Raw genomic sequence first — 25,835 nt, 5'->3', positions numbered from 1 at the left:
AAGTAAGAGAGTATAGGAAGGTTCTTTAGATTCTGTGTCATCATACGAAATGAATTCTGATTCATTTATCTTAAAAAGATATTTTCAGCTTTTTAACATAAATTCTAAGCAGTCTGTTAGAATTCCCCAGAAGCCTCCAAAGTCATGCGAGGAATTTCAGCTGAGTAGGAAGGCAGTGAACAAGCTGTCTTGGCCTGAGTCACCTTGTGGCTTCAGCGTGTTGACAGGTGTGAAGAATGCCCACATTTTGGGGGCCATTTTCCAATATGACAATCTCTATGAAGCAGCCTCATGATTGGGCCATCAGGAATCCACACCATCTGCTGAGTTAATTTGTATGGTTAAATATTTGGGAGTTATTGTACTACTACTAGGTTTGCTCATGTCTTCACTCTCATTGTGAATGTCTGTTGCCTGCCACTTTCATAGTTTTATTATGAGCAATAAATGAGTGGATGTAAGAGTATTTTGTAAACTGTAAAGTGTTATAGAAATATTTATTATTGCTTATAATAAGTGTTTTATGCCGCCTTGTGTGTTCCGATGAGAGACGAAATGATTACTGAGAGTCCAATACTTTGGAACAAAGAGACACCCAAAGGGGCTGCATGGCAGGCACTGCCTGCGAGTGCAGGCTCGCAGGTGAAGCACCTGAGTCCAGTGGACTCTTGATTTTATTATCATAGATGTAAAGAATGCGGAAGCAAGGAAGGAAAACAACTCAAGAAACCAATCCCCTGAGTCAGCAGCCAGGGACTGCAAACGTGACCAACTTCCCGGGTTCCAGAGGAGCATTAACTAGGGGACTGCGGGGGTTGGGAGAACCGACCTCGGGCCTGGCTATCTTATCTACCGTCATTGTTGTTTTCAGGTCGTGCTGTTTTCAGCACGGACTGCGTGGCAGGAATCATCAGCTCTTGTCATACACATAGAGCTGATGCCATTTATGCCTATTCCTGTTCTTGTTGTTTCTTTTACTCGCCGAGGTCCTGTTCTCCGACACTTTTAGGGTTCTAACCACCACAAAACTATGATCATTATAATCAGTGTTTTCACTTTCGGTAAAGGTGAAGTGGTAAGTGGTAAATACCTTTTTCCCACCTCTGTGTCCTCTTTGCCTAAATTGCTTCCATTACCATCCGCAGTGCAGAATCCTTAGCCTCCTTTCTGAATGTGGCTTTCAGATTGCTAATCTCACTTCAACAGAGCTCCTCTTGAAGATTTAGCATCCTTCCTAGGTCTCTCAAGTCTGCTTGTTTTCTCTTCCTTATTCCTTGTATACCACTCATCTGGAGATGAGGATATGTCTTCTTTGTTTCTCATGGCTGCTTCCATACCTTCTCTCTCTCTCTCTCTCTCTCTCTCTCTCATTTTATCTTAAACCCCTTCACCTGCAACCTAGGGTTTTTGTTGCTTTTGCCATTAACTGCACCACTCTTTAGTAATATGACAGTATATTCTAAGCCCGTTATAGATACCACTTATTTAATCTTTACAGCAATCCTATGAGGTCAGTATTTTTATTGTCTTCATTATCTCCTTTGACACCTGACACAACTGAGATATAGACACTTTGAGTAACTTGCCTATGATTGTAGAGTTGTAAGATGCAGAACTAGCATTCAAACCCTAGCAGTATGGCTTCCCTCCTCCTTCCCTCATGCTTTATCTGTACTGTCTCTATCTATAGTGCTTCTGGCCCCATTTCTCTCCATTCCTTTACTGTGATTTATTTTTCTTCAAAACACTTAATACCACCTAAATATTATACATTTATTTGTCTGTTTGCTTATTACCTGTTTCCCCTGCCAAAATGTCATCATCTCCATGAAAGAGATTTTGTTTATTTGTTCAGTGCTTATAAGTGTATGAAATATAGTAGAAATTTAAAAAATATTTGGCGAACGAAGGAATGAGCATCACATTAGGTGTTTATTTAGCAACTGTCTCTCTGCTGGAGCTGGGACACTGCAAACAACCTTTCTGCTTTGCAGGCTGGCTGGATCTCTGTTAGGATCTGCCAAATAGGGGCAGGAGGGGGAATCTGCAAGGCTAGAGTAGGAGACTGACTCCTCCCTGTCTGCTGCCTGCTCCTGTCAGCATCTTCCCAGCAAAGCTGTTTGACTTCAGCAACAGCAGTTTCTTCCTGTAGCTGCAGGGGATCCAGATTGCAGTTTTTCTAATGTCTGTAGAACCAGCCCATCATGACTACTCAGAGATAACAGCACCAGTGCCCCCTTCTCAGAAATCATGAGTTTCAGGCCCTTGGGTCCCTTCTCCAGGCATCTAAGTTTTAGTCATTATTATCTCTTCCCTTTGTTCCCTAGCTGTTGAGAGTTGTAAACTGCTCCTTGTAATTACTATTTCCATGATTCATAGGTATTCTCTTTTTGTGTTTTTAATTTTCTAATACAGAGCTAACACTTCTTTATATTAATTTTTCTGCTCTAATCATTGGTGTAGTTTCTGTCTTCTGTCTTCTGTCTTCTGTCTCCTAACCAATACAGAATTGGTATGAGGAATCATCTCAGGAAAAAAAGATCTCAAAGATGGGAGCTGATGACTGACTTGGTTGTACTTGAGCCTAAATAAAGTGATGAGTTCTGTATAAATGTATAGTGGGAGGTTAGTAATCCATGGTATGGAATGTTATCAGGACTAATAAAAATTTCTGCTGTTATTGATTAAAGTACCTGATAGTCAAGTGCATTGGTAGTTATGACTAGTATGGCAGTAATGTGACTATAAGCAGTGTAGCACGAGGTGGCTTCCTTTGAATACACAAGAGTATTCATGGAAGAAATTCAAACTCAGATCTTTAAGCTCTCAGCCAAAGTCATTATCAGAGAATCAGAGAACTTTTTAGAAGAACATTTTATTTCTTAGAGCTCCTAAAAATAAACTACAAAATTTAATTGTACAGGTTGCAGAATTAAAACATAAGTTGCAATCTTGCCAAGTCTCTTATAAGGAAGAGAATTGATTGGGAAGAAATTAAAACTCGAGACTGGAGTAGGAGCATCTGAATGCATTCGTGTTGAATGTGAATATTAGTCAATGGATAGTTTCATGAAAACCAACAGGAAACAGGAGGAAAAGAACCATACTTTAAATGGCTAATAATAAAAGTACAGAAAAGTATGTTCTTTAGTAGAGAGATCTCTATGGGTCAATCCAAATGTCAAATTGTTTCTGCCCAAAGAGTCACTGGAAATGGGAATGTTTGAGTCTATCAATACTGAAAAATGGGCTGTACTGGTAGGAACCATACTGAAAGCTCTGTTGTCATTCATGGAGTCCGATGTCCATAGTGGCCAATCTGCTTGTCATCAGCATCTGTCAGAATGCTTCCCTGCTTCATTGCTCACAACTACAAGTATAAAAACCCTAGTCTTGCTCCTGATTTTAGTTACTTTCCTACTGTTTTATACCATCCTCTCATTCATTCTAAGTTAGAAGGGTGACAGTCTATAGTAGCTGCTTCATGTGTTGATACATAATAAGACCCTAGTGATTAAATTTTCTTTTGGAATAAATACTGGGTGTGGATTTGAAATGTTGAGTTTATGGTAATATCAGTGCATGAGAGTAAATCATGGTGTAGAATTAAGTGGATAAACTTTGGAATTAGAATTGTTTTGAAGCTTGGCTCAGGCACCCATTAGCTAGGCAAAATTTGGGCAAGTTACCTAAACTCTCTAAGATTCAGTTCCTTAATCAGTTAAATATCACAATAATAACTAATTGATAGAATTTTATAAGGGTTAAATGAAATAATGGAACATTCAATATATTAGTTTCCTATTGCTGCTACAACAAGGTGACCATAAACATGTGGCTTAAAACAACACAAATTTATTCTCTTATAGTTCTGAAGGTTAGAAGTCTGAAATGGGGGCACCCAGGTGGCTCAGTTGGTTAAGTGCCTGCCTTCAAGTCAGGTCATGATCCTAGGGTCCTGGGATGGAGTCCAGAGTCGGGCTCCCTGTTCAGCCAGGAGCCTGCTTCTCCCTCTCCCACTCCCCCTACTTATGCGTGTGCTTTCTCTGTCAAATAAATAAATAAAATCTTTTTTTTTTTTTTTAAAGAAGAAATATGAAATGGGTCTCAGTAGCTAAAACCAAGGTTTCAACAGGGCTGTGCGGCTAGTAGATGCTCCAGGGGAGAACCCATTTGTTCACCTTTTCTAGCTTCTAGAAGCTACCTACATTCCTTGGCTTATAGATCGTTCTTCTACCTTCAAAGGCAGCAGCATGGCATCTTCAAATCTCCCAATCTTTGCACTTCCTTTTTCACTCATAAGAACGCTTGTAGTTAGTTATATTTGGACTACTTGGATAATCTAGGATAATCTCTCCATCCCCAAATCATTGATGAACAACTTTAATTTCATCTGCAGTTTTAATTCTCTTTTGCCATGTAACCTAACATATTCACAGGTTCTGGATACTTGGGAGGTCTTTGGGAGATCATTATTCTGCTGATCACACTTAACCTTAAATAAATAGTGCATGTGAAGTGCCTGACACATGGTATGGCATTAATAGAGATATTTTTTAGTACCATAGAAAGTTCTACAAATACTTCTTTAGATAATTAAGAAAAAAAGGAATACAAATAGTCTGGGGGAATTTAAGCAAATAATGACTAGTGTATGGATGAATTCATGCCTTGTTGAAAAAAGAGAGCATTGGTCCACCTACTGATATTCACTGTAGCCCATTTTGTCTTCTCTCCTTCTCCAAGCATCATCTACATTATCTCACGAGAGAGCCCCATATCCTTTGAAATTTTCTTTTTGTCAATTATCAAATATGTTGGCACTCTTTAAAGTTCCACCAGGTGTTCTGATATCACTGATATTTACCTGGTTGAATAGTCAAACATTTATTTCATGACCGACCATTCAGAAAAATTGGCAGTATTGTTAATTATGCAACTCAATATTGTTGAGGATATCTGTCTAATCTGAGAAATTGCTCTCTGACAAAAACATAATGGGCCTGGCGATTATTTTTTCTCTAGGATCTATTATTTTTTATTTTTACATGTTAGAAAGTTATATTTTGGTTTAATATTTTTAATGATATGTATAAACAGATTATTAGAACCATCAGTGTATTTTTGGATTTTTTAAAAAAGATTTATTTATTTGAGAGAGAAAGAGAAAGAAAGGGAGCAGGGGAAGGGGCAGAGAGATAGAGAAAGTCTTAAGCAGGCTTCTGCTGAATGCAAAGCCAGATGCAGTGGTCAATCTCAGGACCCTCAGATCAAGACCTGAGCAGAAAGCAAGAGTCGCATGCTTGAGTGACTACACCACCGAGGTACGCTTTTTAAAATAAAATTTTAAAAATTTATTTATTTAAGATTTTATTTATTTATTCATAAGAGACAGAGAGAGAGAGAGAGAGAGAGAGAGGCAGAGACATAGGCAGAGGGAGAAGCAGGCTCCATGCAGGGAGCCCGAATGCGGGACTCGATCGCAGGACCCCAGGATTGCGCCCTGGGCCAAAGGCAGGCGCCAAACCACTAAGCCACCCAGGGATCCCCGTCTGTTCATATTTTCTGCCCAGTCTTTCTTTAATTGGATTATCTGGGGGGTCTTTTGGGGTTAAGTTGTACAAGGTCTTTATGTATTATGGATACTAACTTTTTATTGAATATGTCATTTGCAAATACCTTCTCCCATTCAGTAGGTTGTCTTTTAGTTTTCTTGTTTTTTTCCCTTTACTGCACAGAATCTTTTGATTTCAAGGTAGCCCCAATAGCTGAATTTTGCTTTTGTTTCCCTTGCCTCAGGTGATGACATATCTAGAAAAATGTTGCTGAAAAGGTTGCTAAAAATAATCAACTATATAATTGTGGACTTATTTCTGGGCTCTGTGTTTTGTTTCATTGATCTATGTGTCTGATTTTGTGGCAGTACCATATTGTTTTGATTACTACAGCTTTATAGTATATCTTGAAATTTTGGATAGTGATACCTCCAGTTTTTTTTCAGGATTGCTTTGGGTATTTGGGGTCTTTTGTGGTTCCATGCAAATTTTAGGATCTAAAATTTAGATCCTAAAATTTAGGTTTGTTCTAGTTCTGTGAAAAATTCTGCTGGTATTTTGGTAGGAATTGCATTAAATCTGTAGAGAGCTATGGGTAGTATGGACATTTTCACAATATTGGTTCTCCCAATCCATGATCATGGCATGCCTTTCTATCTGTGTCCTCTTCAGTTTTTTTTTTTTTTTTTTTTTGTATAATTTTTTATTGGAGTTCGATTTGCCAACATATAATATAACACCCAGTGCTGGGCAGCCCTGTGGCTCAGCGGTTTAGGGCCACTTTCAGCCCAGTGTGTGATCCTGGAGACCAGAAATCGAGTCCCAGGTTAGGCTCCCTGCATGGAGCCTGCTTCTCCCTCTGCCTGTGCCTCTGCCTCTCTCTCTCTCTCTCCCTCTCTCCCTGTGTCTCCCATGAATAAATAAATAAAATCTAAAAAAACAAAACAAAACAAAAAAAAACCCAAACAGCCAGTGTTCATCCCATCAAAAGCACCCTCAGTGCCCATTGCCTAGTCACCGTGCCCTCCCACAACTCCCCTTCCATTACCCCTTGTTCGATTCCCAGAATTAGGAGTCTCTCCTGTTCTGTTACCTTCTCTGATATTTCCCATTCATTTTCTCTCCTTTTCCCTTTAATCCCTTTCACTATTTTTTATATTCCCTGTATGAGTGAAACCATATAATGTTTGTCCTTCTCTGATTGACTGACTTCACTCAGCATAAATAATACCCTCTAGTTCCATCCACGTCAAAGCAAATGGTGGGTATTCGTCGTTTCCAATGGCTGAGGAATATTCCATTGTATACATAAACCACATCTTCTTTATCCATTCATCTTTCGATGGACACTGAGGCTCCTTCCACAGTTTGGCTGTTATGGACATTGCTGCTATAAACATTGGGGTGCAGGGGTCCTGGCTTTTCACTGCATCTGTATCTTTGGGGTAAATAGCCAGCAGTGCAATTACTGGGTTGTAGGCTAGCTCTATTTTTAACTCTTTGAGGAACTTCCACACAGTTTTCCAGAGTGGCTGCATCAGTTCACATTCCCACCAACAGTGCAAGAGAGTTCCCCTTTCTCCACATCCTCTCCAACATTGGTTGTTTCCTGTCTTGTTAATTTTCACCATTCTCACTGGTGTGAGATGGTATCTCATTGTGGTCTTGATTTGTCTGTCCCTGATAGCCAGTGATGCGGAGCATTTTCTCACGTGCTTGTTGGCCATGTGTGTGTCTTCTTTGGTGATATTTCTGTTCATGTCTTTTGCCCATTTCATGATTGGATTGTTTGTTTCTTTACTGTTGAGTTGAATAAGTTCCTTATACATCTTGGATACTAGCCCTTTATCTGATAGGTCATTTGCAAATATTTTCTCCTTTTCTGTAGATTGTTTTTTAGTTTTGTTGACTGTTTCTTTTGTTGTGCAGAAGCTTTTTATCTTGATTAAGTCCCAATAGTTCATTTTTGCTTTTGTTTCTCTTGTCTTAATGGATATATCTTGCCAGAAGTTGCTGTGGCCAAGTTTAAAAAGGGTGTTGCCTGTGTTCTCCTCTAGGATTTTGATGGATTCTTGTCTCACATTTAGATCTTTCATCCATTTTGAGTTTATCTTTGTGTATGGTGTAAGAGAATGGTCTAGTTTTATTCTTCTGCATGTGGCTGTCCAATTTTCCCAGCACCATTTATTGAGGAGACTGTCCTTTTTCCAGTGGATAGTCTTTCAAGCTTTGTCAAATATTAGTTGACCATACAGTTGAGCACCAATTTCTGGGTCCTCTATTCTGTTCCATTGATCTATGTGTCTGTTTTTGTGCCAGTACCACACTGTCTTGATGATCACAGCTTTGTAGTACAACTTGAAATCTGGCATTGTGATGCCCCTGGCTCTGGTTTTCTTTTTCAATATTCCCCTGGCTATTCGGTGTCTTTTCTGATTCCACACAAATCTTAAGATGATTTGTTCCAACTCTCTGAAGAAAGTCTATAGTATTTGATAGGGATTGCATTGAACGTGTAAATTGCCTGAGTAGCATTGACATTTTCACAATATTAATTCTTCCAATCCATGAGCATGGAATGTTTTTCCATCTCTTTGTGTCTTCCTCAGTTTCTTTCAGAAGTGTTCTGTAGTTTTTAGGGTATAGATCATTTACCTCTTTTTTGGTTAGGTTTATTTCTAGGTATCTTATGCTTTTGGGTGCGATTGTAAATGGGATTGACTCCTTAATTTCTCTTTCTTCAGTCTCATTGTTAGTGTATAGAAATGCCACTGATTTCTGGGCATTGATTTTGTATCCTGCCACATTGCCAAATTGCTGTATGAGTTCTAACAATCTTGGGATGGAGTCTTTTGGGTTTTCTACAAACAGTATCATGTCATCTGCTAAAAGGGAGAGTTTGACTTCTTCTTTGCCAATTTGAATGCTTTTTATTTCTTTTTGTTGTCTGATTGTTGAGGCTAGGACTTCTAGTACTATGTTGAATAGCAGTGGTGAGAGTAGACATCCCTGTCATGTTCCTGATCTTAGGGGAAAGGCTGTCAGTGTTTCCCCATTGAGAATGATATTTGCTGTGGGTTTTTTGTAGATGGCTTTTAGGATGCTGAGGAATGTTCCCTCTATCCCTGCACTCTGAAGAGTTTTGATCAGGAATGGATGCTGTATTTTGTCAAATGCTTTCTCTGCATCTATTGAGAAGATTATATGGTTCTTGTTTTATTCTCTTGTTGATATGATTTATCATGTTGATTGCCTTATGAGTGTTGAACCAACCTTTCCTTCTGGGACAAATTCTACTTGGTCATGGTGATTAATCTTAATGTACTGCTGGGTCCAATTGGCTAGTATCTTGTTGAGAATTTTTGTATCTGTGCTCATCAGGGATATTGGTCTATAGTTTTCCTTTTTGGTGGGGTCTCTGGTTTTAGAATTAAGGTGATGCTGGCCTCATGAAATTAGTTTGGAAGTATTCCATCCCTTTCTATTTTTGGGACAGCTTTAGTAGAATAGGTACTGTTTCTTCTTTAAACGTTTGTTAGAATTCCCCTGGGAAGCCTTCTGGCCCTGGACTCTTGTGTCTTGGGAGGTTTTTGATGACTGCTTCAATTTCCTCCCTGGTTATTGGCCTGTTCAGGTTTTCATTTCTTCCTGTTCCAGTTTTGGTAATTTGTGACTTTCCAGAAATGTGTCCATTTCTTCTAACTTGCCTAATTTTTGGCATATAGCTGCTCATAATATGTTTTTAAAATTGTTTGTATTTCCTTGGTATTTGTTGTGATCTCTTCTTTTTCATTCGTGATTTTATTAATTGGAGTCTTTTTTAATAAGGCCAGCTAATCGTTTATCTAACTTATTAATTCTTTCAAAGAACCAACTCCTGGTTTTGTTGATCTGTTGTACAGTTCTTCTGGTCCCTATTTAATTGAGTTCTGCTCGAATCTTTATTAACTCTCTTCTCCTTGGTGTAGGTTTTATTTGCTGTTCTTTCTCCAGTTCCTTTAGGTGCAAGGTTAGCTTGTGTATTTGAGTTTTTTCCAATTTTTTGAGGGAGGCTTGTATTGCAATGTATTTCCTTCTTAGCACTGCTTTTGCTGTATCCCAAAGATTTTGAATGGTTGTATCTTCATTTTCATTAGTTTCCATGAATCTTTTTAATTCTTCTCTAATTTCCTGGTTGACCCATTCATCTTTTAGCAGGATGGTCTTTAACCTCCACATGTTTGGGTTTCTTCAACATTTTTTCTTGTGATTGAGTTCTGGTTTCAAAGCATTGTGGTTTGTAAATATGCAGGGGACAATTCCAATCTTTTGTTGTTAGTTGAGACCTGATTTGTGACCCAGCATGTGGTCTATTCTGGAGAAAGTTCCATGTGCACTTGAGAAGAATGTGTATTCAGTTGAGTTTGGATGTAAAGTTCTGTATATATCTGTGAAATCCATCTGGTCAGTGTACATTTAAAGCTCTTGTTTCTTAGTAGATGTTGTGCTTAGATCTGTCATTTGCAGAAAGTGCTGTGTTCAAGTCTCCTACTATTAGTGTATTATTATCTAAATATGTCTTCACTTTGGTTATTAATTGATTGATATACTTGGCAGCTCCCAGATTAGGGGAATAAATATTCATGATTGTTAGGTCTTCTTGTTGGATAAACCCTTTAAGTATGATATAGTGTCCCTCTTCATCTCTTACTACAGTCTTTGGGATAAACTTTAATTATCTGAGGATTGCTACCCCAGCTTTCTTTTGAGGACCATTTGAATCGTAAATGGCTTTCCAACCTTTCATTTTCAGGCTGTAGGTGTCCTTAGGTCTAAAATGAGTCTCTTGTAGACAGCAAATAGATAGGTTTTGCTTTTTTATCCAGTCCAAAACTGTGTCTTTTGATGGGATCATTTAGCCCATTCATGTTCAGAGTTATTGAAAGAGATGAATTTATTGTCATCATAATACCTATTCAGTCCCTGTTTTTGGATTATTTCTTTAGGCTTCCTCTATCTTTTACAGGGTCCCCCTTAATATTTCTTGCAGAGCTGGTTTGGTGGTCACATATTCTTTCAGTTTCTGCCTATCTTGGAAACTCTTTATCTCTCCTTCTCTTCTGAATGACAGTCTTGCTGGATAGAATATTCTTGGCTCCATGTTCTTCTCATTTAGGACCCTGAATATATCCTGCCAGCTCTTTCTGGCCTGCTAGGTCTCTGCATCTCTGTGGAGAGGTCTGCTGTTAATCTAATATTTCTCCCCAAGTAAATTAGGGATCTCTTGTCTCTTGCTGCTTTAAGGATTTTCTCTTTATCTTTGGAATATGCAAGTTTCACTATTATTTTATTTTTATTTATTTTTATTTTTTTATTTTATTTATGATAGGCACACAGTGAGAGAGAGAGAGAGGCAGAGACACAGGCAGAGGGAGAAGCAGGCTCCATGCACCGGGAGCCCGACGTGGGATTCGATCCCGGGTCTCCAGGATCGCGCCCTGGGCCAAAGGCAGGCGCTAAACCGCTGCGCCACCCAGGGATCCCCAAGTTTCACTATTAAATGTTGAGGTGTTGAATGGTTTTTATTGATTTGGGGGGGCACCTCTCTATCTCCTGGATCTGAATGCCTGTTTCCCTCCCCAAATTAGGGAAGTTCTCAGCTATGATTTGTTCAAATATGCTTTCTGGCCCTCTGTCCCTCTCGGTGCTCTCTGGAACCCCAATTATACATAGATTTTTTCCTTCTGAGGCTATCATTTATTTCCCTTAATCTTTCATCGTGGTCTTTTAATTGTTTTTCTCCTTTTTTCCTCAGCTTCCTTCCTTGCCATCAACTTGGCTTCTATTGTTACTCACTCGTTCTTCTACCTCATTAACTCTTGTCATTAGGACCTCCAGTTTGGATTGCATCTCATTTAATTGATTTTTAATTTTGGTCTGATTAGATCTAAATTCTGCAGTCACGAAGTCCCTTGAATCCTTTATGCTTTTTTCCAGAGCCACCAGTAGCTTTATAATTGTGCATCTGAATTGGCTTTCTGACGTCGAATGTAATCCAAATTCTGTAACTCTGTGGCAAAGAGTACTGCTTCTGATTCTCTTGTGGTGAGTTCTTCCTTCTAGTCATTTTGCTCAGTGCAGAGTGACTGTATGAGTGGGCTGAATCAACAATATCAACCATGATCTAACTATGTTTCAGTCTAGATGATTCTACAAGGTCAGAGACCATAAATTGAAAACAAAAATCAGAATGAAATAAAACAAAAGGACCACTAAAGTGAAAAACATATTTTAAAACAAAGCAGTAAAAAATAAAAGGTCAAGAATCCCAAAGAAGAAATAAAGAAAAAAGAAAAGAGAAAAAAAGCAAAAATAAAGAGGAAAAAAAAAAAAGAGAAAAGAAAAAGAGAAATACAAGGGAGGGACTGGGAGGTGGTGGTAGTGACAAGTTGTAGTAGATATCTAAGTAGTCTACCTGAGGGATCCTAGAGGGTGATCCTCTTGGTTCTGAGTATATTAAGTTTTTATGTTAGAAAGATGCTCAGTCCCAAATTTATATAAGCCAGAAATACTTGTAGAGGGCCTGAACATTGACCATGAAAACATAAATGAGATAAAAGAAGGGGGGCAGAATGGGAATGAGAAATCTCACAGAATTAACCAGCACTGTATACCACTTGGTTCTGGGTGCATTATGGTCATATTTTAGAAGGTATTAACTTCTTCCATTGTAGAATAAAATGAGGCAGAGGAAACAAAAAACATACAAAAAACAAACAAAAAAACACCTATTGTATATCTCCCAAAATTGAGTATGTTGAAGGGAATCTAGAAGTGGAAAATATATCTAGGATCTGTAATTGTAGAAATATGAAAGTCAAAAAGGCAGAAACTTAAAAATGAAGAGGTGGCAAAATATTTTAGTTAAGGTGGGAAAAGAAAACAAACTGGAAATTTACAGTCTGATATAAAAACGAGTTGTACTGGAAAAAGGAAGAAATAAAAAGGAGGGGTATCCTCTGGTTCTATATACTGTAAATCCCTTGGCCTCCCGTGGAGCTTCCAGTGCTGCTTGGTCAAGGACTTGCTCAATGGAATATTCCTCAGCCATTAGAAATGACAAATACCTACCATTTGCTTCAACGTGGATGGAACTGGAGGGTATTATGCTGAGTGAAGTAAGTCAATTGGAGAAGGACAAACGTTGTATAGTTTCATTCATTTGGGGAATACAAAAAATAGTGAAAGGTAATAGAGGGGAAGGGAGAAGAAATGGGTAGGAAATATCAGAAAGGGAGACAGAACATGGAAGACTCCTAACTCTGGGAAACGAACTAGGGGTGGTGGAAGGGGAGGAGGGTGGGGGGGGGGGTGACTGGGTGGGCGGGCATTGAGGGGGGCACTTGATGGGATAAGCACTGGGTGTTATTCTGTATGTTGGCAAATTGAACACCAATAAAAAATATATTTATTATTAAAAAAAAAAGACTTGCTCTTCCCCTGTCCTTCCAGCTGGTCTTCTGGGGAAGGGGCCTGCTGTGCTGATTCTCAGGTATGTGTACCTGGAGGAGCTGCCCCACCCCCTGCCAGGTGCACGGCTCGGTGGGAGCTGTTCATCCTGTGAGGCCCCTGCTCAGTCCCAGGTACAAGGGGACACCAGGAGTAACAACCCCACTGTTGGCGGCCAGCTCTCCAGCCCTGGAGTCAGCTCCCGCAATAACTACGCAGTCTCCCAGTCCGCACTGGCCTGGATGCTCCGGGGGCGTGGGGTGCTGACCTGCACAGCTTGGGGGCACCCAGGGCCAATAGCATCCTCACTGTCCTGTGCCCTCCCTGCCTCTGCCTGTCCTGGGGGGAGTGCAGGATCCTGGCTGTGTCCCCCAACGCCCTGGGATCTGGGGCCTGCGCTGCTGGAATCGCGCTCCAGGGGCGGTGCGGCTCCTGGAGGCAGCAGGCACAGCCCCCTCCGCCCCGAGGCCCGGCCGGCACACTCCAGCCCTTTACCAAGCCCGGCCCACGGGCTCTCCCCCGGGTGCACCTCCAATGTTAGTGACCACGGAACCTGGGGGCTCCACTGTCCCTCCTGCGGTTCTGCCCGAGTTCCCTGCTGAGCGCCTTTCCGTCTGGGAAGGATCTGGTCTGGATTTTTAAAGTTCCTGCTTCTCCCGGGCTGGGTTTTCCTGTCCCCAAGGCTGTCGCCACCCCTCTTCGCCCGGCTCCTTGGGAGGCCCCTCCCCCACTGGATTCTTTTTTATTTTGTTTTTCCGCCTTCCTACCTTGTTAGAAGTGAAAACCCTTCTCTCTGTAGCGTTCCAGCTGTTCTCTCTTTAAATCTCAGGTTGGATTCGTAGGTTTTCAGGATGATTGGACAATTATCTAGGTAAGTTGGTGGGGCCGGGTGAGGCGAGGACCCTCCTCCTTCACCAGCTTGCCCCTCCTCTGTCTTCTTCAGTTTTGTTCATCAGTGTTTTAGAGTTTTCAGAGTACAGTTCTTTCACCCCCTTGGTTAAGTTTGTTCTCACAGGTTTTATCATTTGGTGCAACTAGTTGTAAGTAGGATTGTTTTCTTAATTTCTCTTTCTGCTACTTCATTTTTCATGTTTAAAAATGCAGCAGCTTCTCTATATTGATTTTGTATCCTGCAGCTTACTGATTTCATGTATCAGTTCTAGTAATGTTTTGTTCATATATAAGCTTATTGTAAAATTAAATCAGTGTGTTCTCTGAAGGACAGTTGCATGTCAGATTGCTTTTTCTTTTTATGTAATGACTTTGCCTCTTATTAAACTTGCAGCAACTGAGTTAAGACCTTTGCGTTTATAGTCACATAAATATATACGTAGAATTAACCCATCATACAGGTATGTATGTATGTACACATAAAGTGTATGTATAAATTCTGATTTAAATTTTTCTGAATCTGATTCCAATTTTAGAAATTTTGAAATTACTATTCCATCTTATTTGATGCAACATTGGTATTTAGTTTGTACTGATATTCTTCATTTCATGCCTACTTGAAATCTCTGCTATAGGTGAACCTATTTGGTTTCATCTTTGTTCATTGATTTGGCAATACTCTAAAGCTACCACTGGAAAGAATTGTTTTACATAGCTCTTTTAAAACAATAGCATACAGAATAGAAGAGTAGTAGTATAACTGCTTATTTGTATGATTGAAGCAGAAAACTTACATTTAGAGTTAAGAATGCTTTCCAGTTTTTCTAAATGCATCATCATATTTTTCTCTTGAGCCCTGTCGGCTTTATGCTTAAAGAGATCTAGGTATGCACTGAATGCCACATAGTGCAATATCATCCTGAAATTCAGGAGAGTCGGGATCCTATTTACTCAGTCTGACTTTTATTACTGTCAGTGGTTTCCAGTGTGACTCCTGGTGCCAAGTAGTTAGGAACAATGTTATCATCAGAGAACAGTGCGTGGATTTTAATGCCTTGTAATGCGAGAGCAGACAAGTCATACTTTCAGAATGAATCTCCAGAGTCATGTGCTATGCTCCATTTGTGTGTGCAGTAGCCTCTGTTGTCCACAGAGAGCTTTGACCTTTCATCAAAAGCTGAGCATGTCCAATACAAGGAGTTATGTTGTTCAGCTGAGTTAGAACTTTTACTTCTTTATACTTAGCCCAGCTCTTAAACAAAGAATTATTTCAAATGCTTTTATTTCACAGAGATGTATTTTTTTTCTCAACTGCTCTAATGCTGCTTTTGTTATGTGTTTGTTAGGTCATAGGCTTTCAGGGACAGCCTATGTGATGACTTTTTATTTTTTAAGATTTTTTATTAATAAGAGACACACAGAGAGAGGCAGAGACATAGGCAGAGAAAGAATCAGGCTCCCTACTGGGAGCCCTATGTAGGGCTGGATCTCTGTACCTGAGATCACACCCTGAGCCAAAGGCAGATGCTCAACTGCGGAGCCACCCAGGCATCCCCCTATATGATGATTTTCAACCCTTCTTGACACCATTGGGTTATGTGAAGCTAGCAAGTTCTGGAATTTAGTGGGAAAGTTCTATTCCTATGGTCAGAATTGTCAGGGAGCACTTGAGTTTAGAGGGTTAGATATGATTTGGGTAAAACACAGAAACACCTCAGATCCTACCTCTCTATTGCAAAAACTCTGGTTTCTTTCACCTTCTCTTCAGATGAAGATTTTGTAGGACACAGAGGCAAGCAGGTAGGTTTATTCTGGACAGAGCAGCAAATATTTCACAAGTAGATTAACTCACTCTTTTTATAGAATCAGTTGGTGAGAATATTTATGGAAACGATCTGTAGTCATCCATGATCTAAAGTCAGAATGGATAGAAGAGAGACATATCCTTTTAAAGTTCTTTCTCAGCAACTTCATAATTTGTCCCTGGAGGATATTTCTAAGCACTTTTTTCTTGGCATGTTTAAAAACTTTGGTCTTCTTTTTCTAATAAAGAAGTTTTAATAGCCTTTCAAAACGCTGAATTTGCATTTTTAATAGTTTCCTGCTTGGGCATTTCTGTCTCTTTAGAATTAGAATATTTCAAAATAGAGCTTATGGGTACTTTTTCATATTTCTGTCAAAATGATGCTGTATTTTAACAATATAATATTAAATAAGTTTTAAAAAGTAATGATAGACGAAATAGAAATTTTCATTCAAAGGGTTTATTCAAGTTTTTATATATGGACAATTAACTCTTTAAGCAGGCTCATATATCATTTGTCTGAAAAGAAACTAAAGTTAGAAGGAGCCCAACAAATTACACAGGTATGAATATTTTTATTAATAGGATTTGACTAACATATATTCTCTAGATCTGGAGAGGTGACATTTTAGATTTAGACATGATCTGGAGTAGTGATTTAATGTTTTATTATATTTCATTTTGATATGTGATTTTATATATGTTAAGCTTTAAATCTACTTTGGGAATTTTGTTAAGTTCTCTTTGTAATTCATTGTTTCAAGATAAAAGCTAAAGAGAACAAATGTTAAATCTGTAGAGGAATTGTAAATCTTTGGATAAGAAAAGGAATGTTAAGACCTTGTATTGACCAGTAATTGCTGTCTACAAAAATGATTTTGTCCTTTGTGTTAGAAAAATATTTCCACTAAATAAAAAAATGTATTTAAAATTTTTTTCAATTAAAGAATTTAATTCTTATTAAATTCCTATTCTAATGTAAATTTTTGAGTTGGACCAAGGGGCAGAACCCATTTCTGGTGAAGAAATTACACATAAAAAGTTTAGCTCTGGTCACAAGGAGGGACTACTTTGTGTTCATCCTACTCTTTTCTACATAACTTATACCTTTTGCAAAAAGACTAAGCTGAGACCCAGTAGCATCTCTTCTGTGACTTCAAAGGACTAGCTACTCTCCTTTCCATTGCTAGGTGATATTCATCCCAAAGGAGAATTCCTAGATCATTGTAGTAGGACTAGGGAAGGAAAGAAGGAAGATAACTATTATTACTAGAATTCCCTCCCCCTGACTCCTATAATATAGTCTATTTATTAAGAGTTCAATTGATGTTATAATCAATACTTAACTCAGTTTTGCCACATGGGTGGACTAAAAAGAATTGGCATGAGCTGTTTTCTCAACTCCTTTCTTTCTCTAGCTAAACTTGGGTGTAATCCGAAACAATTAGTACCATTTACCTAAAATATGTAGACAGAGGAGAATTTTGGTAACTGTACTTTTTTATTATCTGGGATTTATAATTTAAACCATATAACATATAATAATGTCAAAGTATATGATATAATAACATCCTCAAATCTGTGGGTTTATGTGCTATATTTGTTAATCCTCACAGGGAAATATTCTGGTTAATTTGAGAATTTAATAAGGGGACCAATCATAAATGTCTGGGCACAGTACGAGAGAAATTATAAAAGATTATAGAGTGCCCTGAACTGGTAACATTAGTATGTAGGCTGAAAAGGGAAAGGAAAAAGTGATTTAATGAAGAAAGGGAGAGGGAGAGAGAAAGTGAGGAGAAAGCTATCGGCAAAGGATTTTATAGCTGCTGTGAGCCTTGGCAGAGACTGATAGGTTGAACCAACTCTTCAGTGAAGGAAATGGAGGAACCTCATTCTTCTGCCTTTTTCAGATCTACTGACAAGTATACTCCATTTGCTGAATCCAACCAAAGTAAAAAGGTTATCCATTATTGCAGTCCATTTGGACTGTACTTGAGGTATAGCATAGGGTGGAAAAAAGTGAAGATCTAGAATGACAAATAGAAGATATCAGAATAATATGTAATTTAAAATTTGAAGATTCAAAAGATGCTGAAATATTTTTGAATGTTTATGAATAATTGGCATGAGCATCAGTTCTTATGTACTAATATTTTAGGACATAATTCTAAATATGTAATAACTCACCAGTAATTCTGGAACTTGCTTTATTTAATTAATTCTGGATATCTATCGATCTTATTTGGCATCTTGTTATAAAATGAAGGATTGCAAAAGCATCCACAGAAAAAAACAATAGCCTCCTATCTTGCTTCTAGTTATTTACTTTTTTTATATGAAGTTTTTATTTAAATTCTAGTTAACATATATGGTAAAATTGGTTTCAGGTGTAGGATTTAGTGATTCATCATTTACATACAACACCCAGTGCTCATCACAAATGCCTTCCTTTTTCTTTTCTTTTTTTTTTTAAAGATTTTATTTATTTATTCATGAGAGACATGGAGAGAGAGAGAGGCAGAGACATAGGTAGAGGGAGAAGCAGGCTCCCTGGGAGGACTCCGATGTGGGACTCAATCTCGGATACTGGGATCACACCCTAAACCAAAAGCAGACGTTCAACCCCTGAGCCACCCAAACAACCCATAAGTGTCCTCCTTAATACTCATCACCCATTTAGCCCATCCCCCTCAAGTCCCTTCATCATAGTTATTTACATTTACAGTTTCTATGTGTTTCCTCTAATGAAGAAATGATGACAAAAATAATATTGAAAAAAAGCAAACCCTGTTCTATATACAGTATAATACAGTAAGACTATTTTTTCTTACCATAAATCCTTAATAGAAAGAAGAATGGAAAAAAAATAGTTGTATAACCTCTAATTAAACAAGGTTTTCTAGAATAAGGTTTTGTAGTCTGTGTCTACAAGGAATACCTTGTAATTTTAGGTGTTTTGAGAACATTGTGATCAAAATATCTTACAATGCTTCATATCCTTGTACTTTTGGCCAATATCCATACTGAACTTTCCCTGTATAATCTATTCTTTTACTCTATCAAAGGAAAATATTGTACAGAACAAAGAACAGGAAGAAAGACTTTATTCAAGGCTATTTTAACAGAGGTGAGGAGCCAAGATACAGTCTGAACTCAACTCCACTAAAACAAAGTACAGGATAACATTTTCTTTTTCTTTTCCTTCTTTTTAGGTTTATTGATTATTTGAGGGGGAAGGAGGAGTAGAGGGAGAGGGAGAAAATCTCTAGTAGGCTCCATACTCAGTGTGGATGTAGGGCTCCATCCCATGACCCTAAGCTCATGACCTGAACCAAAATCAAGAGTTGGATACTTAACCACTGAGCAACTCAGGATCCCCAGGATAGAATAACTTTTAAAAGCTGGGTTTGGATGAATCTTAGGCCATCTATGTTTTTTAAATCTTCATGATAGGAGGCAGTTTTACAACTTGGAGAAAAGTGCCTCTGCCCACCAAAGCTTGGTTACTACTCTCTCACAAAAATTGAGAAAGAAGTGAGATACTGTTTTCCTTAAAGATTACATTTAAAAATGATGACTCCCAGATCCTTGAGAAAGACAAAACTGAGTTATGAAACTAGTAAGAGGCTTTTAAAAAGATTTACATCTCAAAGAAGTAAGGAAAGAGTTTACAGTTACACAGTGTTGTAAAGAAAGTGCTCTAAGCAAATGAAGGTCAGGTGCTTCAGATAGGAGGAAGCCTATCTCAAGTTTAGTCAAGCTGAGGAAAATTAAGGCTATCTTGGTCATACACTTTTGTTTCTCTCCTTTTCTAATCTTCCATTGATCCCATTCAGTTTAATCCTCTTACTTTGTGCATTGCCCCTACCCTCCCAAAAGCTTCCATACATTGTTATTATATTGATGGTCTGCTATATCCATCTTTTTGTTTTAACTGAAGATACAGCATTCCTTGTAGCCCCCCTTTTTGAAAAAGATTTATTTATTTATTTATTTATTTATTTATTTATTTATTTATTTTAAAGAGAAAGAGAGGGGGGAGGGACAAGCAGACTCCGAGCCAAGCACAGAACCTGTCATAAGGCTGGATCCCACAACTCAAGTCCATAACAGATCTAACAGATCAACTAACTGAGCCATTTAGGCACCCCACCTTGCAAACCCTTCTATTTGAGACTCTGTTTCCTCAAACCACAAGCATATTGAGATGGGGAGTAAGAGCCCATGACTGCTTTAGTTCTTCCCTTAATTGTTACAGAAAATATATTTACTGCCTAAAACTCATACTTAACAGACTGTAGCAATATTTATTGCTTCTTGTCCCTGTGCTTGATCAACTTCCTGGATACTTCTGCAGATTTGATAAAAATCACTGGCTTCAGACTTAGAATCATTTTCCTTACCCCTGTCCTGGATTATCTTTCATCACCTCAATGTCTAATCTCAATGTCTAACCTCAAAGTTCCTGGAATTCCTCAAATTTAGAGACTTACTCTTTATTTCTATTCTAGTCATATACTTGGCTTTATTTTAAGCAACATTACTTTGCCTTTTTAAACCTTACATTATAGCATTATATTCTCTCACTGCTTGTTCCTGGTTTTCTGTTTTCTCCTTTGCTCCCACTATGGTTGTTTATTGAGCTTCAGTCCCTTTATTTCTTCCCCTACATCTCAGTTTATATTCTTCCTCACTTTCTATTATACTTGGCCTTAAGTTGTAAACTCCCTTGTTCATTTTTACTTTCTTGCCCAACTACCTAAGTAAGCCCTAAAACTTGCCTCAAACTCTCACCCTTCCATAAGTTTGTAGTTTTGCTGAACACACTTGAAAAAAATCAAACAATTGTAAAAATTAATGGAATAAGAATTTTGGGTTTGGATCTGTACTGAAATGACTAGGTCTTGGAAATCCTCTTACTCACCTCTGTTATTCCCTATAGTAGGTATTTTAAAGACTCCAGAATAGTACTTTATTGCATAATGTGTAATATATAGTATTTATTTTGTGAAAGTAGAATCATACTTACAATTTTATATCCTGCTTTGTTTCCCTACCTAATATTTTGTCATGGATTTTTTTTGTGTCATTACATATTTTTCATTAGTAATTTTTTAAGGATGACATTTCAAAATAAAGATATATTATTTGTCCTTTAAATATTATAGGTGATATCTACTTTTTTGTTTAGTGTGACAGCAAGCATTATTTTTTATAATATTTGTACTGAAGCTTTTGGAAAGAGTTGTCTACTTGTAATTCTCTCCATTTTTCTTATCACCTGCCATATGGCTTCAACTTAGCACTCCAGTGAAAATGCTTTAGCTACATCCACCAATGGCATCCAGTTTGACAAATACAGTAGATTTTTAGTTTTTATCTGACTAGATTCTATAAACACCATTTGACACTAATCCATTTTCTACCATACTTTCTGGAAACATTATCTCTTGACTTCCATGACAACACAAATTTCTGTTTTCTGATATCCTTAGCTGTTTATTTTCAGTCATATTTTTGCCAGCCTCATCCCTCTACCTGACATTTAAATGCTTGATAAATGAGTGGGTTTAGTCTTGGCTCTATTTTCTTGTCCTTCAGGATTCTTTTCCTAAGTGATCATATCCAATCTCATGGCTTTAAATACCATACATATCCAATGAGTCTCAAATTTATGTCTTTGGTGCTGACTGCCCTTCTGAATTCTGAACCTGATATTAATCTACCTAACATCTCAACCTGGGTGTATTAGAGACATCTCAAAGTTAACGTCCAAAATTGAGCTCTGGATATTGTTGTCACCAATTGTTCCTCATTCATTTTTTCCCTTATCTCGACAAGTGGCACATCTGTTTACCAAGTTGCAAAAAACCAATGCCTAGGGATCATTCTTAGCATTTTTTCTTCTTTTTTCCTGATACTCAGCTCATCATCCATTCCAGTTGATCCTAGCTCCAAAATGCATCTATATTCTGCTTTTTTTCTCCATCTATACTTTAATCAACCTAATACTCATTTTTAGTCCTTTCTTTTTCTAGTCTTTTTTTTTTTTTTCTCTACCTGGCATTTGAATGCTTGATAACTTAGTGCTTTGTCTTAGACTCTTTCCTTAATTGGCCTCCTGGCTGATTTTCATGAGTCCATTCTTGACTGGTAGGCAGGCAAAAATTCTAAGATGACCCCAAAGTTTCCTGCTCCCTAGTCTATATATCCTGTAAAATCTTTCTTTTTGTGTTAGTAGAGTCTCTTAATATTATGGGATAGTCAGTAGTTGAAATAGAATAGTTGATTAGGTGATGTTATATGATAAAGGTGATGGGATTATTAGTCATGTTTGTATGTAAGATCTGTTGTAGCACATGGGAAAGAGATTGTTCTACTGGGTTTGAAAAATTAAATTTCCACATTGAGGGCTACATGGCTAGAACTTGAAGGCAGCCCCTTGGAGTTGAGAGTGAATTTAGCAGACAGCCAGCAAGAAAATTGGGATGTCAGTTATATGAACACTAGGAATTAAATTTGGTTATCACTCAGTGAGCTTGGAAGAAGATCCCTAGATCAGAGGTGATCTCATTTCAGGCTGATACTGATTTAAGTGAGATCCACTGGTGAGATCTAGATCATAGGACCCTGCTAACCTATATCTTAAGATAGTAAATTTATGTTGTTTTAAGATGCTATATTTAGAAAAGAAGAAATCAATACATCTCCTTTCTTTCTTGTTCCCACAATCATTTCAAACACAGGAAAGAAGAAATTTAAAACCATTTATATATTTATATGACATTTACAATGAAATAACAATTCTCTTTTATAGATTTTTTGAGGTAAAATTGACAATATATTTATAATGAACAAAAAAAATATTTAAAGCAAAGATATGATTTGATATATATATCAAAAATGAAAGTTTTCCCCAAATCAAGGTAATTAACATATCTATCATGTCAGATAGTTATTTTTAAGTTATTTTAAATATTATTTTAATTCCAGTATAGTTAACATACAGTGTTCTATTAGTTTCAGGTGTACAATAAAGCAATTCAGCAATTCCATATACTACTCAGTACTCATCATGATAAGTATATTCTTAATTCCCCTCACCTAGTTCATTCATCCCCCCCCACCCCCCCATTTCTTCTCTGGTAACCATCTGTTTGTTCTCTACAGTTAAGAGTCTGTTTTTTGGTTTGTCTCTTTCTTCCTTTTTGTTTTGTGTCTTAAATCCCACAAATGAGTGAAACCATATAGTATTTGTCTTTCTCTGAGTGGCTTACTACACTTAGCATTATACTCTTTAAATCTATCCATGTAGCTTGCATATGGCAAGTTTTCATTCTTTTTAATGGCTGAATAATATATATGTATATATTCCAAATATATCTTTTTACCTTATTTATATGTTATATATGTAAATATGATATGCATTTCACATCTTAATGTATATATTATATATATACATACATATATATATATTTCACATCTTTTTTTAATGCTTTTTATTTATTTATTTATTTATGATAGTCACAGAGAGAGAGAGAGAGAGAGAGAAAGGCAGAGACATAGGCAGAGGGAGAAGCAGGCTCCATGCACCGGGAGCCCGATGTGGGATTTGATCCCGGGTCTCCAGGATTGCGCCCCGGGCCAAAGGCAGGCGCTAAACCGCTGCGCCACCCAGGGATCCCTATTTCACATCTTCTTTATCTACTCATCTATCGGTGGACACTTGGCCTGTTTCCATAATTTGGCTACTGTAAATAATACTACAGTAAACATAGGAGTGCCTATATCTTTTCAAATTACTGTTTTTGTATTCTTTGGGTAAACATTCAGTAGTGTGATTACTGGATCTTAAGGTAGTTCTCTTTTTAATATTTTGAGGAAACTCTCTCCTGTCTTCCATAGTGACTACACCAGTTGCATTACCACCAGCAGTGCATGAGGGTTCCTTTTTCTGCACATCATCACTAACACTTGTTATTTCTTGGGGTTTTGATTTTAGCCATTCTGACAGGTATGAGGTGATATCTCATTGTGGTTTTGATTTACATTTCCTTGATGATGGGTGAGATTGATCATGTTTTCATGTGCCCATTGGCCATGTGGACATTTTCTTTGGAGAAATGTCTGTTCATATTTTCTGCCCAGTCTTTCTTTAATTGGATTATCTGGGGGGTCTTTTGGGGTTAAGTTGTACAAGGTCTTTATGTATTATGGATACTAACCTTTTATTGAATACATCATTTGCAAATACCTTCTCCCATTCAGTAGGTTGTCTTTTAGTTTTCTTGTTTTTTTTCCTTTTACTGCACAGAATCTTTTTATTTCAAGGTATCCCCAATAGCTGATTGCTTTTGTTTCCCTTGCCTCAGGTGATGACATATCTAGAAAAATGTTGCTGAAAAGGTTGCTAAAAATAATTAATCAACTATATAATTGTGGACTTATTTCTGGGCTCTGTGTTTTGTTTCATTGATCTATGTGTCTGTTTTTGTGGCAGTACCATATTGTTTTGATTACTACAGCTTTATAGTATACCTTGAAATTTTGGATAGTGATGCCTCCCATTTTGTTTTTCTTTTTCAGGATTGCTTTGGGTATTTGGGGTCTTTGGTGGTTCCATCTAAGTTTAAGATCCTAAAATTTAGGTTTGTTCTAGTTCTGTGAAAAATTCTGCTGGTATTTTGATAGGAATTGCATTAAATCTGTAGAGAGCTTTGGATAGTATGGACATTTTCACAATATTGGTTCTCCCAATCCATGATCATGGTATGCCTTTCTATCTGTGTCCTCTTCAGTTTTGTTCATTAGTGTTTTATAGTTTTCAGAGTGCACCCCCTTGGTTAAGTTTATTCTCACATGTTTTATTATTTTGGTGCAACTAGTTGTAAACAGGATTGTTTTCTTAATTTCTCTTTCTGCTATTTCATTTTTCATGTTTAAAAATGCAACAGTTTCTCTATATTGATTTGTATCCTGCAACTTACTGATTTCATTTATAAGTCCTAGTAATGTTTTGGTGGACTCTTTAGGATTTTATACATATAGTATCATGTTATCTGCATGTAGTGAAAGTTTTACTTCTTCCTTACTAATTTGGATGCCTTTTATTTTCTTATATGTCTTATTTCTGTCGCTAGGTCTTCTAGCACTATTTTGAATAGAGGTCATGAGAATGGACATCCTTCTGTTGTTTCTGATCTTAGGGAAAAGCTCTAAGTTTTTTCCCATTGAGTATAATGTCAGCTGTGGGATTTTCATATAAGGCCTTTATTGTGTGGAGGTATGTTCCCTCTAAACCTTTTTGAGAGTTTTTATCATGAATAGATGTTGTACTTTGTCAAATGCTTTTTCTGCATCTACTGAAATGATCATATAACTTTTATCCTTTCTCTTATTGATATAATGTATCACAGTGATTGATTTGTGAATATTGAACCACTCTTGCATCCCAATAATAAATCTCAATTGATTGTGGTGAATGTTGTGCCCAAGATTGCGAATCCGAGAAACCACCAAGGAGCCTACACCGATGCAAACACACGAGGGTTTATTTACAAGCTCGAGCTTGGGTCCAAGTATACCCACACAGCGGAGCAGGGACTTGGACCCCGAGGCTAAGAGGCGTAGCAGCTTTATAGGGGCCAGTGGCCAATGGGATTGTAACATACACAGAAAGTTGCACAGTCATGTGGGTCCACACGCAGGTGGCTGATTGAATTACATTTTACCTGATAGTATCCATTTGAACTGGCTTATTACTTTGGTCAAAATTGGCGCACAGTTTTGGCAGGCACAAGGCAGGGCTACATTGTTATGAGCCGATTTCCAATAAGGGTGTGCCCAGTGGTTTGACTAGGGGTGGGGCAGTGCCTTAAGCAATAAGCAGGTCATGTGGGGGTCATACAGGAGGTGGTTGGTGTAGCACAAAATGGAATTAGTCCTACTCTGCTTGTCCAGGGGTAGGGGATTTTTGTTAAATTTCCTGGGTCCCACAGTGAATGATTTTTTAAAATGTGTTGTTGAATTTGGTTTGCTAGTATTTTGTTGAGGATTTTTGCATCTGTGTTTATCAGAGATATTCACCTATAGTT

The 25,835-nt window shown here is 37.7% G+C and overlaps 1 protein-coding gene and 1 long non-coding RNA gene across 7 annotated transcripts in view; one reads left to right on the top strand and one right to left on the bottom strand.

Moving 5' to 3' along the window:
* LOC140639888 (uncharacterized) overlaps window positions 1–25,835 on the bottom strand; it is a 59,780-nt gene that overhangs the window by 14,415 nt on the left and 19,530 nt on the right. For 2 of the 3 annotated variants that reach the window (XR_012036540.1, XR_012036542.1), the window contains exon 3: window positions 15,660–15,846. This is a non-coding gene — a long non-coding RNA (uncharacterized lncRNA). Of the gene's footprint in view, window positions 1–15,659; window positions 15,847–17,604; window positions 17,769–25,835 lie in introns of all 3 variants that reach the window. The other variant, XR_012036541.1, reaches the window with a different exon arrangement.
* FSCB (fibrous sheath CABYR binding protein) overlaps window positions 1–25,835 on the top strand; it is a 274,498-nt gene that overhangs the window by 229,890 nt on the left and 18,773 nt on the right. Inside the window, exon 1 of one of the 4 annotated variants that reach the window (XM_072838423.1) lies at window positions 15,592–15,734. The exons of the other annotated variants lie outside the window; for them this stretch is intronic. The gene's annotated coding sequence lies outside the window, so the exon portion shown is untranslated. Of the gene's footprint in view, window positions 1–15,591; window positions 15,735–25,835 lie in introns of those variants that run through there. 4 annotated transcript variants of the gene reach the window in all.

This window comes from Canis lupus, chromosome 9, assembly GCF_048164855.1.
Source record: "Canis lupus baileyi chromosome 9, mCanLup2.hap1, whole genome shotgun sequence".
Taxonomy (NCBI): domain Eukaryota; kingdom Metazoa; phylum Chordata; class Mammalia; order Carnivora; family Canidae; genus Canis; species Canis lupus.
The sequence above is the reverse complement of the archived record's forward strand: the minus strand, read 5'-3'. Positions and strand labels throughout refer to the sequence as shown.